General features: G+C 46.3%; 1 protein-coding gene across 3 annotated transcripts in view; it reads left to right on the plus strand.

Annotated features, from left to right (window-relative positions):
- The first annotated feature begins 346 nt into the window (after positions 1-346).
- Positions 347-14,585, plus strand: part of LOC119658930 (atrial natriuretic peptide receptor 1) — a 608,286-nt gene continuing 594,047 nt past the window's right edge. For all 3 annotated transcript variants that reach the window (XM_038066758.1, XM_038066759.1, XM_038066763.1), the window contains exon 1: positions 347-1,485. The gene's annotated coding sequence lies outside the window, so the exon portion shown is untranslated. The remainder of the gene's footprint in view (positions 1,486-14,585) is intronic.

Genomic DNA, 14,585 nt, shown 5'->3' on the forward strand with positions numbered 1-14,585 from the left:
TTCTCGCTCTCCCAGCTATTAATAGTCTCCATTTGGAACAAGCAGTTTGGATTGTGCACAATAAACGCACAACAAATGGACGACTTGTTGCCCCGCGCAGACCCACTAAGAGACATCTTTAACCCTTCACAATAGCAGCAGCAGGAACAACCCCGGCCTACTGGTGTTAGGTCAGGACGATGGAATTGCCCCATCCCTTAGTAGGGGCTGAAATTGTTCTGACGCGCCGTGAAGATATGCCCGCTATGATATTGGGGTTGGTGCGACGATATCATGAGGAGCCTCCGACAAACTTACGGATGACTTGGGGCCGAGCTGTTTCGCTTGTTCAGTATACAAACGTCTATTCGCCGGTACGGTGGTAGCTGGGAAAATCTTTCCGGTAGAGCAGTTTCCCGGGCAAGTACGAATTTTCGCGGTAGATACGCGTGAGCCTTGTAACCAAAGCCATTGGAAAGTGCAACCAATTCGGAGATAGATGGTCAATTTTACGGATATATCTGTGAGATTTGGTGATGGAAGTGTCATTTGCAGTGGGATTCAGGTTGGATCGCTAGAATGCAATACAAACGCTTGAACCATTTCGGATGAGTGCGACTTTGGAGGGGGATGTAATACCAGTAATCATCCTGAGCCACACTATCTTTAATTGAAAAGGAATTTCAGTGCTCGGCGTGACTCAACCCCTCAAGCCAACTAAAAGCTGTTGCTACACCCATTTCAGCCGTGAAGTAATTCAATAGTGCGAGGCCGTGAAACTATTATATGAAATCTATTTTTTTTACAATTTCCTGGAGTTAATTAAGCTGTTGCCAACGTTAGGCCGGACAGCAATCAATCGGGCCTTTATCTGTTTTCTATAAATCGGTATGTTTGCTTATTTTTAAGCAACTCTCTACCGACATTAGTTGCTTCCATTCATATCAGGCCTCCAATATCTCCGTCGCTAAAGTGTCAATCGGGCCAGCTCAAATCCAATCTTATCACTAGAGTGTTCCCAATATCATTCATTACTCCATAAAAATTAGTGTATCTTGAAAACCAGCTCCAGAGAATCGGTCGGTGTTATTGAAATCCGTCTGGAGTGAGGTTGCGAGGTTGCGTCCATGTCCGATTGTCTTCACCGTTCTTAATCTTGTGCAGTGTAATCTTTGTAGTGACGTGTTCTAGCCCCGTAAAAGCGATATCATCGATGATATTTTGATTGCACCCAGTTAATCTCGAGTGGTTGGTGGATTGTGCCTAAAACATTGCAGGCGGGGTATACGCGGATTAGGTGTTATGTGATGTGCTCTTGAAGAATATTCACTGAAAATAATTGAATTTTTCTTGAAGATAAAATATGACGTGTTTAAATCAATCCAGTTGGTGATATCTGAGTGCATGAAAAGAGTGCTTCAATCGTGACCGAAAACAAATAACAATTGAAAGCTCCGATAAGCGAACCAGCTAGCTCGGAAGGTCAACAAAGACTTCGCAAACAAGGTACCGATTGAATGCGTTCGAACACATTGGATTTAGCTAAACTTTTCAATTTAGATTTAAATTCCGAACTATTTGATGCGTTTCTGATTGAACAATAATCCAACTTCAAGCAGAAATAAATTGCATTTTCAAACAATTTACGAGTATCTCCATTTGCTTTACACCGAGGTGAAGAGCTCTTCAGTAGATTTGTTCGCTAGAAACACAATAATCCAATTGGTTGGAGCGCACTGCACAACACTTTACTCCAGATAACGAGTTGCGAAATGGCTGGGGGAGATTTTAGTGACACAAAATTGAAAACGATGAAAGCGCTGGCACATATGATCCGGAAGTAATCCTCCTTGGATACATTCCTATTGGGGTCGTCCTTCAGTAACATTTTATGGAGAAAAATTCTCAAATGGAGTGTCCAAAATTGGACAGCCTCTCATTGCTTTAATTTGTTTCAATACTAGATTTCAAACCGTTATTTAGCATTTAATTAGAAAATAGAATTGAGCGCCCGAGTTACGCTCCCTAGGGACGCATCAAGTCCGTTGCAGGATTAGAGAAAACAATCCATATGATCGTAGTATGCGAAGAGTGCTATCCACTCTATACGCCAAGGAAGGGTGTAATATCATGGTGGAACTTGGATTCAAAAAAGAGAGGAGAACGATCAGGATATTCCTAAACCAAGGTCAGGTGTTGGGTTGAATGAAGACATGGGGTAGGCAGGTATCAGTGGCCCCGCCGAGGAGCCCAATTAGCGCTTTAGTGCGCCGTTTTGATGCCACAAACTCCTAAGACCGTGACTGTTGTTATGGGAGCAGGGAGGCCGAATCGAGCCGGCTCGGATCGTCAGAGCCAGCGCGTAGCATTCACGAAGGAAAGCAGCTTTCCGACCCTGCAGCTAGAAATCACTCTGAGGTCCTCAAAGAACGGTTTACCCACAGTCCGCAGCCTGATTCTAGCTAGGGCTGGGCAGTCGCAGAGGAAGTGCATGAGGGTTTCCCTTCCTTCTCCGCGGCTTCGGCGATGCGAATTGTTGGGTATGCCGAGCCTACCGGCATGGTCCCCTATGGGCCAGTGCCCTGTGCAGACCGCCGTAATCTTGAATGCATTTGCACACGTCTGGCACAGGAGCTCTCGTGATCGGGTTATGTTCTTGACTTTGCTCAGCTTGTAAGACTTCGTCATCTCAGGCCCGCGGCTGCTAGGTAGTGCGAGTAGACTCCGCCCCTGACAGCCGCCAGCGGAACACCGACTGTATTCGCCGAGGGACTGTCAAGAGCAGAGCCTTGCCTGGCCAGTGCGTCAGCCTGCTCATTTCCCTCTATGTTCCTATGCCCGGGAACCCAGAGGAGGGTGACCTTGAGCATGCCGTCCAGATGGTTGAGCGCGTCTCTGCCGGGAAGATGTCGTCGTTGAATACAAGGCCTTGTGAGCCGCTTGGTTGTCGGTCAGAATGGCTATGTTACGCTTGGGGCTCGAATCACGCTCCAGCCATCAACAGACTTCCAATATCGCCAGTACTTCCACCTGGAATACACTGGCGAAACCTGGGAGATCATACGACTTGAATACACCGTGTGTATTCGAGAAAACCCCCGCGCCGACTCCATAGGCCATCTTTGATCCGCCCGTAAAGAATACCGTGTCATAGTCTTGCAACACGCCGCCGGTCTTCCACTTTGCCCTGGTTGGAAAGTTCACAGCAAAGTTTCTCGTGAAGTCCTGCTTGCGTGTGACATAGTCCGTGGGGGATGCCCAGATTTCTCGAAGTATTTCATCTAGGATGTTGCTGTGGTCGAAGGACTTCGTTGTCCAGCATTCGGGCTCACGTAGTCTGACGGCACTGCACGCTGCAACATATTTGATGTGGAGGTCTAGCATCTGCCGGGCTGGACTGCAGAGCCCCAGTAGCACCTGCACACGCGGTTCTTTGAATCCTATTAAGCTTCGTTCTATTGTATTTCTTCTTCAAAGCCTGCCAGGGAACCATCCTCGCCTGGAGACCCCATTTCTTTGCAAAGGTTCTCTTAAAGGCATAGAAGGCTATACAGGTCTTCTTAACCCTCAGTTCTATGTTCAACCTCCAATTTAGCTTAGGATCCAGGATTACATCCAGATACTTTACATTAGAGGAAAGAACCAGTCTTCGTTCATTTAGCCGTGGTAGATGGAATTCAGGTATCCTTGTCTTGGTGGTGAATAGCATCAGTTGCGTTTTGGTTGGGTTTATACTGAGTCCGCATCTTGCGGTCCACAGGTACACCTTTCGCAACGCTTCTTCCATGATGTCATTCATAATGGACAGAAACATCTCTGATACTAATATCACCCCGCTGCTATCCAATATACGTAAAATTTTGTCCATTACTATTAACCAGAACACCGGTGAGGTGGCTCCACCCTGGGGCGTGCCTCTGTTCACAACTCTGGTCAAGTGGTTCCCTCCCAGATCCGACTGGATTATCCTGGTACTCAGCATGGATGTAATCCAATGCATGAGATACCCCTCCAATCCAACACCGGTCAAAGCTTCCTTGGTGGCATTGGTACTGACGTTGTTAAAAGCTCCCTCTATATCCAAGAAGGCAGCTAGGGTATACTGCTTGTACTGGAGTGGCCGCTCAACCGTGCCAATTACCTCGTGGAAGGCGGTTTCTGTGGACTTTCCTTTGAGGTAGACATGCTTAGACTTAGAGAAAGGCTTAGACTTAGAGAAAGGCATTCTCTCCATAATCGTCCTTAAGTGAATATCCAGGACGCGTTCTAGGGTCTTCAGCACGAAAGAGGTCAGGCTGATTGGTCGAAAGTCCTTCGCGGACTCATGACCGCGCCTGCCCGCTTTCGGTATGAAAACCACTCGTGCGCGCTCCAGGGCTGCGGTACGCATCCTGGAGTGATGCAGCTCCGGTAAATCTCAACAAGCCACGGCACAACCCTCTCTTGCTGCTTCTGTAGCATAACTGGCATTATGTCATCTGGGCCTGGAGACTTGAATGCGGAGAAGCTGTTTATAGTCTCCTATCCTCGGTAATTACCGATTTGATAGTCTCGCACAGCTGGGGTGGCCGCAAACCCTCCAAGCAAGGTTCTGATTCACAGTCCTCCTCGCTGGAGGGAAAGTGCGTTTGAACCAACAGCTCCAAGGTTTCGCTAGAAGATTCCATCCAGGAGCCTTCCGACTTTTTAAGGAAAGGATAGGCTCTTATGTTCCTTGGACAGAATCTTTTTGAGCCTCGTGGATTCACTGGTGCTTTCGATGTTCTGACAATAGACCAGCCAAGACCGCCTCTGGCGGTCCTAATGGCCGACTTGTACTTCTTCAGGGAGTCCTTGTATGGCTGCCAGTATTTTTGCCTGTAGCAGATGTTGAAAATTTCTCTGGTCAGCTTCCTGAGACTAGAGAGATCTTCATTCCACCACGGGGGCAAGATCTTTTTGCTGTGCTTAGTAGGGCACGAGACTTTAAAGGCGGTATCAAATGCTTTCTCCAGAGCCCTGACCCTTAACTCCAGTTCATCTGTCGTGCCAATCCTACCAATTTGCGCATCTGAGGGTTTGTTCTTAATTACCTGACCAAAATCTCCAGTCGATCCTCCTGGGGTCTCTAAAGGGCTTGGAGGCCTCTGCGACGAGTTCTGGACTGAAGAGTATCCAACTGTGATCAGAGAAGAATCTCAGGTCAGATACTCTCCAGTCCTCCACCGTAAGAATCCCGTTGTCGGTTATTAGGGTGATATCAAGGAAATCCTCCCAACCGTCAATATCGTCCAAGCGGGGGAAATGGAAGGTTGGTGTACTGCCCCTGTTACACACCGACAGATTTGAATCAATAATAAAATCAAAGAATGACTCACCTCTTTCGTTGATTTCGGAGCTGCCCCAAAGCATATACTTTGCATTGGCGTCGCAGCCTATCAGCTGGTTGGCTTTCTTCGTTGTTATGGTGTTCGTCAGATGTTGTAGTTCTTCTGGCGGAGCTGATCGGTCATGAGCCATGTAAGTCGAGGAAATATACACGTTCTCTGCCCCCACCTGCTCCAGCTTGACCACAACTAGGTCACTGGAACTCAGGTCCGTGCACAGGAAAGCGTGCAGACTCTTCCTCGCAAGAATACATGCTCTGCATCGTAATATGCGAAGAGTGCTGTCCACTCTATACGCCAAGGAAGGGTGCAATACCATGGTGGAACTTGGATTCAAAAAACAGAGGAGAACGATCAGGATACTCCTAAACCAAGCTCAGAAATTTGGGTTGAATGAAGACATGCAGGCTTAGACAGCTCTAAAGAAGAGCATAAAGACCGCTAAACGAGCATCATGGAAATTATCTCTTTTGATTGGACCTTGAATTTGAAGCGGGTCACTATGAAAGAACGTAGCCAGCAGTTGGCTAACCTACATTTGTAGAGTGGAAGATACACAGAAAGTGATGACAAATCCACTCAACAAGACATTGGACTTTGAGCGGGTATAATGAGCTTGCACATACAAGTCTTTGGGTCCGGATGGCATCATCCCCGCTTTGGTAATGGTCTTTATATTATATGTCCTGCCTGGCACGCGTTTAGATTCCAATTGTCTGGCGCGATGTGAAGGTGAAGCCTTTCTTCTTACTAAAAGGGCTAGAAAAGCTCACTTTTTAATGTCATAGCCGTAAACCCGCTTCTGATTCCACAAATGGTTCTGGTCGTGTAAAGGGGTCCCTGCTCCCTTCTTGGCCAGTCCATTGCCTTCCAACCCAACATGGCTTGGAACCCAAAGTATCCAGACCATATTGAGCGAGCCGAGTGTATTCAATCTCAAGGCATTTCCATATTAGCTTAGAGTTGTTCTGCTCCCTGTAGTTCCCTTGGAGATTAAAGGAGGCACGTCTGTCTAACATATGGTGTATATTTCCACCTGGAGTATGCTAATGTGCTTACCCATTGGATCCAAGTACATTTGCTTTGGACTAACAACACGGGAACCCACCCCCTCTGCTGTGAGGGATTCGCCGGTGTACCAAGTAACCATTTTCTGGTTTAAGCGGTATGTCACAGCTACGCTCTTCCAGTTTGCCTTCTTACTCCAACGTGTTTCAAACTTCTTATCAAAGTGAAACCTCGTTGTCATGTTATCTCTTGGTATCAATAATTCGGGATACCGCCTGGAGAGAATATCAATCTTCTTTCGATTTAGGGAGCTCCTCGCCTCACTGATAGTCCCCGCTGTCCTGAATATTGTGCTCCTTGCCGGGATTTGTATGTGCAGATGGAGAGGAGTTAATCTCAGAAGGTCCTCCAGGGATGTCGTTAGGCATGTCCTCATTACCCCACTGATACACACGCAAACCAGTCTTTGGAGTTTGTGTAACTCCCTGACTTGTGTGCTGCGTTCAGTTCTTTCTACCCAGATTTGCAGTGTATATCCAAAGTGGTATCTTCGGGCTGCAACCCCATTTTTTTCCTGCAATGGACCTACAAGACATAAGAGCCCTGGAAGCTTTCCGACAAGTGTTTCCGCAATGAGTCTGTCGGAGTCATTTTTTGTCTAGCGTTTGTTCCCAGTTTTTGAAAACAGACTTAGCAAATGCTATTGATACTCCAATTGCTGGTTCCGGTCCCAGTATAGAAAGAATACGAGATTTCATTTGCCTCTACGCCACAGTGACTAGGTGCAAAGGGTAGTTCCACCGCATTCAATCTAGAGATAGAGCTCAAACGGTTTCTGCATTCTTGAACGATTTTCGAGGTGATCAAAGGACTGCTCCATGCCCTCAATGCAGCTTGGCTGTCACTGCAGATTGCAATGCGCCTGCCCTTCAACCGCTCGTCAATCACCCAGTTTGCCGCACTTAGGATCTCATAAACTTCAGTTTGAAAAACCGTTGTATATTGTCCCAAAGGAAAAGCCCACTTCTCGTTTTTCTTCGAGCGGTAGACTCCAGCTCCAGAACTCTCTTCTGATTTTGGGCCATCGGTGTAGAAGACTTCCGTATATCTCGCCACGCACTCCTCTGGGTCTTCCCAGTCCCTTCTACGCTTCACGGTAACTTTATATCTTCTACCAAACGGATGTATGGGGACACGAGAATCGGAAAGCGTTGTAAGAACTGGATTCAGTCCTCCCAGTAGCTCATTCAACGCTCTGTGCCCCCTACATACGTTGTTTCTCCATAGATCTAATCGAATTAGTCTATGAACTGCTCTCATTGTAGTGCTTTGAATAAATATATCCATGGGCTGCAAATTGAGTAGTGTATTCAGAGCTACGCCGGCTGTCGTGCCCATGGCACCAGTGACACCCAGACACATAGTTCTTTGCAGTGCGGCTAGTTTACGGTGAAAACCTTTTTGTCTCACCTTAGCCCACCACACTACAGATGCAGAAATGAACATCGGCCTAATGATAGCAACGTATATCCACATTACCACATGAGGCCAGAGTCCCCATGTCGAGGCAAAGGTCCGTCTGCACAGTCCATAAGCTGTGAGAGCTCGTTTCATCTTTACCTCTACACGTTTGTTCCAAAGAAGTTTTTTATTTATAGTGACTCCCAGATATTTCACTTCTTCGAAGAGTTGAAGGGTAGTACCCCTCATCTCAGGGAGGCAGAGTCCATCCAGTTTTCTCCTTTTTGAGAATAAAACCATTGTGGTTTTATTTGGATTAACTGACAGACCATGTCTGAGGCACCAGCTGTTTATCAAATCAACGGCACGTTGTATATTCCTACACACCGTTCCAAGATCCCGGCCAACAGCAAGAACAGCCACGTCATTAGCATAAGGTTGAGCGTGTATTGCCAAATTTTGCAGTTCGCATAGTAGTGAGTCCATCAGCATACTCCACATCGATCGACACCCACCTTAGCGCACAGCAATCTCTGCGTTAGCATAGCATGGATCCACCTAGTTAAAGCATCATTAACACCATGCGCTCTGGCGGAATCACAAAGTTTTTGAAAAGCCGCACAGGCAAAAGCCCCTTCAATGTCCATGAGCACCCTCATCGCGTACTCACCATTCAAAGTTGCACCCTCTATGTTTGTGACCAAAGAATGAAGAGTAGACTCATAGGACTTTCCGTGTTGGTAAGCATGTTGGTTTTCACTAAGTGGGTGTGATCTAAGTGCGTTTCCACGAATGTGACGCTCCTCCAAACCTTTCAGCAAGAATGAAGTCAACCTGATCTATCTGAAGTTCTTTGGATTAGAATAGTCATTTTTCCCAGGTTTCGGTATGAAGACTAACTTAGCCTCTTGCCAAGAGGAAGGCACGTACCGCAGAGCAAGACATCCTCGAAAAATATTTCTTATAGGTCGCTCTAAATGCTCCATACCGTCCTTTAGCATTGCCGAATAAATGCCATCCATGCCAGGTGCTTTGAAATGTTCAAAGGAACTGTCCTTTGGAAGCTCTCACCTTTTCATGGGTAACAACCGCTTTCGCAGTGTTCCAGTTCCCCTTGCAGCACTTGCGTGTTGGAGGAGTCACACGAACCCTCAACTCTCCCCCTGCCACTTCTCTCACCCGGTCTGCTGGGTGGTGTACTTCCAGGAGGGTATGTACTGAGTCCAGTCTGGAGCTCGTGAAAATACCGTCGGGTTTTCTAAGAGAATCCAACTTTGCTGACTCATCCCTTTTCAGGACTCTGCACAGCCTTAAAGTCTCTCTTTCGCCTTCTAGTTCCTCACAGTACGCTCTAAAGGAGTCTCGTTTCAAACACCTAATGAGCCTCTGATATTCACGCTGTGAGTTTCTGAAATTTAACCAGTCTTCGCTCTTGTTACTTTTGCAAGCACGGTTTAGGAGACACTTGGTTGATTTCCTGAGTTTTTGCAGTTCTCGGTTCCACCAAGGAACCCTTTTACCGCTTTGGCCTCGGGAAATAGGACAAGCCTTTTCATAGCATTCTAAAAGTGTGCAGTTCAGAGGTTTTAATTCATCTTCTAGCGTCAAAGGAGTCGTTAGTCGCCTAGGGAACTGTACTTTATTGCCAAGAAGTTCATTGAACTTTGTCCAATCCGTTTTCCAAGGGTTTCGTCTTTGTACTGCAGACTGTACGCCCGCAATAGTCAGATTGAATTCTAGATATCGGTGATCTGACAGTGAGACCTCGTTTAGCACTCGCCAGTATGTAATCAACTCTAAAAATTGTAAGGTACAGATTGTTAGGTCAATTACTTCGCTTCTTCTTGGTCACCCGAACGTAGGGTCGCACCTTACGTTTGCAGTCATAAGACCAGCTGAAGTGATGAAATCAAATAGCTTCTCTCCTCTTTGATTGCATTTGCTACTGCCCCAACAAATATGTTGAGCATTTGCATCGCAACCTATTAAGAGTTCGAGACCACTTGATTCTGCATACGCCACCAAATCTCTAAGCTCTTGCCTCGGTGGAGGATACAGGGAATCATAAGGTAAATAAGCGGAGGCAACTATGATGTTTTTCCTCTCGCCATTTATCTGGTATTGTATGATGACCGCAGCTAAGTCCTGAGGACAGTACTGTCTCAGCATAGTTGCCTCTAACCGTCTTGACATCAGGACGCAAGCTCACGGTCTTATGGATCTTTTATCGTTGAAGATCCTAGCCCCCTTTACTGATCCAATGGCACAGATTGTCTTAAATCGGACCCATGGCTCTTGCACCAGAAAGTAGTAGGGGAAATCCTGTAGCTTTGTCATTCTTGCTACCAATAGGTAGGAAGGAGCTTTGGCATGCTGCAGGTTGATTTGACCAATCTTTATGTTTCTCGACATAAACTTAGTCTATTGTGTTATGGAAAACAGTTAGAAGCGTATGCGGCAGTCCGCGTGTGACGGGGTTTCCCTCACACCGTACCGCCAGAGACTCAATACCCTCGTTTTTGATTTCCCTGAGAAAAGCCGTACTTGGAAGTACCGCAATTCCCATGTTCTTATCCATGAAAGATCGCATCTCATCCCGCAGAGCATTCGTCTGTTTTCCACTTAGCACCTTAATTGGTTTGCGGTGTCCGGGTTGCATAGATTCGATCACTCGAACTGGCATCAAGTCAGTTCCGTTGAAGCCTTTGGTTTCCCTTCCGTCCGCCTGTCCCTTATAAGGTGTAGGAGAAGTTGCTAACAGGTGGGATTCACTCTGTAGTCCTTTCACCAGTGCGAGTCTCCATACGAGGGTTCCACCCTTAAGCACATTCAGAAGTTGAAACCCTTCACGTTTGTAGATTTGTCCTCCCTGGCATCCATGAACTTTACCTTCCAGTGTCCAAAGTCCATGCCCGGGTTCTGTTCACCCGGCGTGCGGATGATGTCCGCTGCCTTCCTTCGAGGGCCCGGTAACCAACATCCGACATGTTCTGTCCTGCGTAGCTCAGTGTTCACAATAGTGAACTTAGGCCGACCGCCGGGACTCAAAGTTGGGATTACCTGCTGGAGCCACCTTAAGAGAGCCTCGTCAGTGCACTTTAAATGGAGAAGCCCATCACGAAAACCTTGGTTGTTAAATCGTGGCTTCGTATCAGGCTCCAGCATTTTTCCCCACAGGCATGGCATCCTGGAGGATGGTAAATTTTCCCTCTGACATTTTGCCATCCTTGGAGGAAACTCCCACGGCAGCAGTTAGAACAGAGGTTGCAGCTTGCGCATACGTACTCTTCTTTCCCGCCTTCGTGTTCGTATTCCTGTGGGAGGGACCAGTTTCATTGAGATCGCTCTCGCTGATATGATCACCTCCCGGCACACCGGTCCTAACCCCGCGAGACGCGTGGATGTAAGCCCTCGTGCGGAGTACAATAAAGCATTGGCCATAGCAGATGTGTTGGTCCTTTGCTTCTTGGGCGCATTACAGCTGACAGAAGAGTCTGGTGCGTCAAGTGTGGATCTTACCGGGGTTTCCAGTTTACCCCCACCTTCCGCCGAAGATTCCACTTCCTTACGCCCGATTTCTCTGGATATTAATGCACCTAGTGGTACAACCACATCCATGTCCTCATTCCCAAGGTGCTTCATCTCCCTTCGCGGTGCTCTCTTCTGCCGCCGGCTTGGAGCCTTTCCAGGTTCACGGTGTCCGGGCCGCTTGGATCCATTTCCACATACTGTGATTAAACCACTAGCGTCCACGTCACCAGCTTTCCGTTCTTCCGCTCTTCCCGATAAGGATGAAGGAGAAAGTTCTTACAGGCAGGATTCAGCCTGTAGTCCCCCCCTCCTTAGTGGCCGAAGTTCCCTTCTGCCGGGCCTTCCTCTTCCGTTTGGGGGTATATTTGCGCTGTAGTACTGCGGACGGGCCGGGTTGGATTGCAAGTTTTCCACTGAGTTGGAAAGCACGCTTTCTACAGATTTATCTGTGGGGGGGTATAAATGTGGTGAGGCCTCCAAAATCCCCGCCTCGTCCGCGACATGATTGCTCATGGTGGCGGGTGGATTCGAAGTCTGTGATTTCTCACCACTTGGAGAGTTTATATCCTTCGTTTCCATATTCATATTTTGGACACCCTTAGTGTAGTAGGAAACTACCACAGGCTCCCCCACCACGACAAGGTGGGACAAGGTGTCCAAGGAGGGAGGAATAATATGTGTTTACTGGTATTCTTTAAAACCAGAATTATATTGAACTTGCCACACTTCGATATCTAATGAAATCTTGTTCGGATATTTATAGATATATATATTTAAAGCATCTGATATTTCCAATAACCCAATGATACTTTTCCTTAGAATTGATGACGCAACTTCACAACTAAATATACCACAAGCAAAGTACAAAGTATTGTATGCCAGCGGGTAATTACTACGGGAGACCACTCATTCATAGCGCTCACCTGACAACTTAAGTAGAATTGATACCATCTTCCCCGGCACGTGATTGACATCTCTTAGATAATAGAAAAGAAATCGATTAACTGGTCGTTTTGATATGTGATGACATATCGGCAGTCATGGCTCAAAGTTACGCGGCATCACACATTCTTCCATCGAATACTCTGGGTTAATGGCTTATTTGTGGGTGGTGTTGTGACATTTTTCTGTTCAACTCCATGGGTACAATGCAGACATTTCAAGGATGACTCCGTTGAAACAATGGAATTGCCTAGATTTAACCCGAAATTGAAATTCATCCTTGGCACCTGAATGTGTCGTCTTATCTGCTTGCTCCAATTTGTCACCCTTTTTAATAGTGTTCAGTGTTCAATTTTTGCAGCGGAGGAAACAGGTCATGGGGGCAAGTCAGGCATGAATACGTGCTCTCTAGAATATGACCCTGCTGTCGGGTGGAGCAGCTTTTACACATATAAAATGCAAATTTTCCTTTACTTCACGGTCCGCTTGTTTTGGAGAGGATGAGATAAAGCGAATTGCCTATAACAAAATATTTAGTGCAATCCGGGAAAACTGCGTGTTGTGCTTTCACAAGGATTTTTTTGAAATGATAATTCACTGATCATGTGGAATGATTGGAAATCCTTCTTTCCGGGAAGGCCAGCCCTTTTCAGCATAATACCACAGGGAAACCATATTGATTTTGGTAGTAAACGATATTTGATATGCTTTTAATTAACACCCGCGTAATAACAGTTCTCAAGGCTATCATTTCTCCTGATGGGCAGGGTATTCACATAACAACTTGCGCCAGCTAATGAACGGAAAACTGTGAATGGGATTGCTAGAATATCAACCAATTTTCATGAACTGAACCATCAATAGTTACTCTAAATTACCTCAAAGAAGCCGAAAAGTGAATTAAGAAGAAAAAATCTCCTCAAAATCCACAGTAAAACCCATGGTGCCAGGTTTTTATGCGGTTGTGGGTGGTGTTCGTTTGCGAACGCGTGCAAGCAAAATTTAGATTTTTACTCGTAGATGCTTATTCAAGATACGAGCATGAATAGGAATTTTAGTTATAATTTACTCATGTTTATTGATATATAGATAATGCAACGTATATATATATATGACCATACATATTTCACAATCTTATGAGAGTGGATACTTTTCAGTACACGCGTTAGATACAAACATGTGGATGTTATGCGTAGAAAAATAATTTATTTGGAACAAATGATTGATTTTTATTTGCTGAGTACTGCTCGTTTGCATTATGCTTTAGGAAAATGGTTGTATAATTGGGCAAGTCCTCACACGATCTTCCCGCAATGGCTGCTTAGAACTATCTAAGGACAGGCCAAGATTGGGCAGAGCCAAGCTTGAAGGTGGTTCATTTAGAATCTGTTTCCTCGCTTTTCATCTTTTAGGGGCAAGCGAATTTGACGGGAGATGAAGCAAAGCAACAGCCCGGGGATAATCCACTGTCCTGCAAAAGGTGCTACTAGGACGGCGGGGCAAAGTGGAATAGCCCAAGTCGAGGATTACGTGGTCAAAAGGAAGCTTCCTTGCTGGTAGACTTGGAATTCCCTGGTGTGGTTAGCCATAGTGAACTTTTTTCTCGACTACCCGTAGAGCCGAGATACGGACACGAATTTTACAAACCGGATAATAGAATGACAGATGAAATAGAGGTTCTGGCATCCAAAGATACTGGCTAGAACAGTACTGTGGGTGCCGGGCAAGAGCAGAGGGCTCCAGGTCCAAGGCAGCAGGCGGAACCACTCTTTTCAGTCGTAAAATCCCTGTGGTCGAACCGGACCTAGCAAGTACTAGCGAAGTGAAAGTCCATTTAAGCAAAAGTATCAGAAGATTATCCATATCCGGATCCGGATTGCGAAGTATAAGGACATTGATACTGCTGGTAAACGGGAAAAAAGACATCGCTAAATACCAGGCAACTATTCAAGAATATAATAAGAATCTGTTTTTGGAGGGGGGGGGGGGGGGACGGACTACCAATTAAACAAATTCCCGTCGTTAGAAAAATAGCCTGGAACCGTTTATCACATTAATTCGGGCAAGCCCTTCCACCCTCCCACCTTGTAGAGCCTTCAAGTCAGGAAATTCCTTTCACCAACGGGAGGGAAGAAGAGGAAGGGGATTGTTAACCTAAAAAACCCCCAACCATCCGGTCTTTCCATCGTCGTGTCAGTTCTATTCTTCCCGACACTGTTATCTGGAGAGAGCTAAAGCAGCAGATCACTGATCATCTGAGACAGGAGAAACAAGGATGGAGGATGTGATCGGTCGTGG

The sequence above is a fragment of the Hermetia illucens genome, chromosome 6, assembly GCF_905115235.1.
Source record: "Hermetia illucens chromosome 6, iHerIll2.2.curated.20191125, whole genome shotgun sequence".
In the NCBI taxonomy this organism is placed as follows: domain Eukaryota; kingdom Metazoa; phylum Arthropoda; class Insecta; order Diptera; family Stratiomyidae; genus Hermetia; species Hermetia illucens.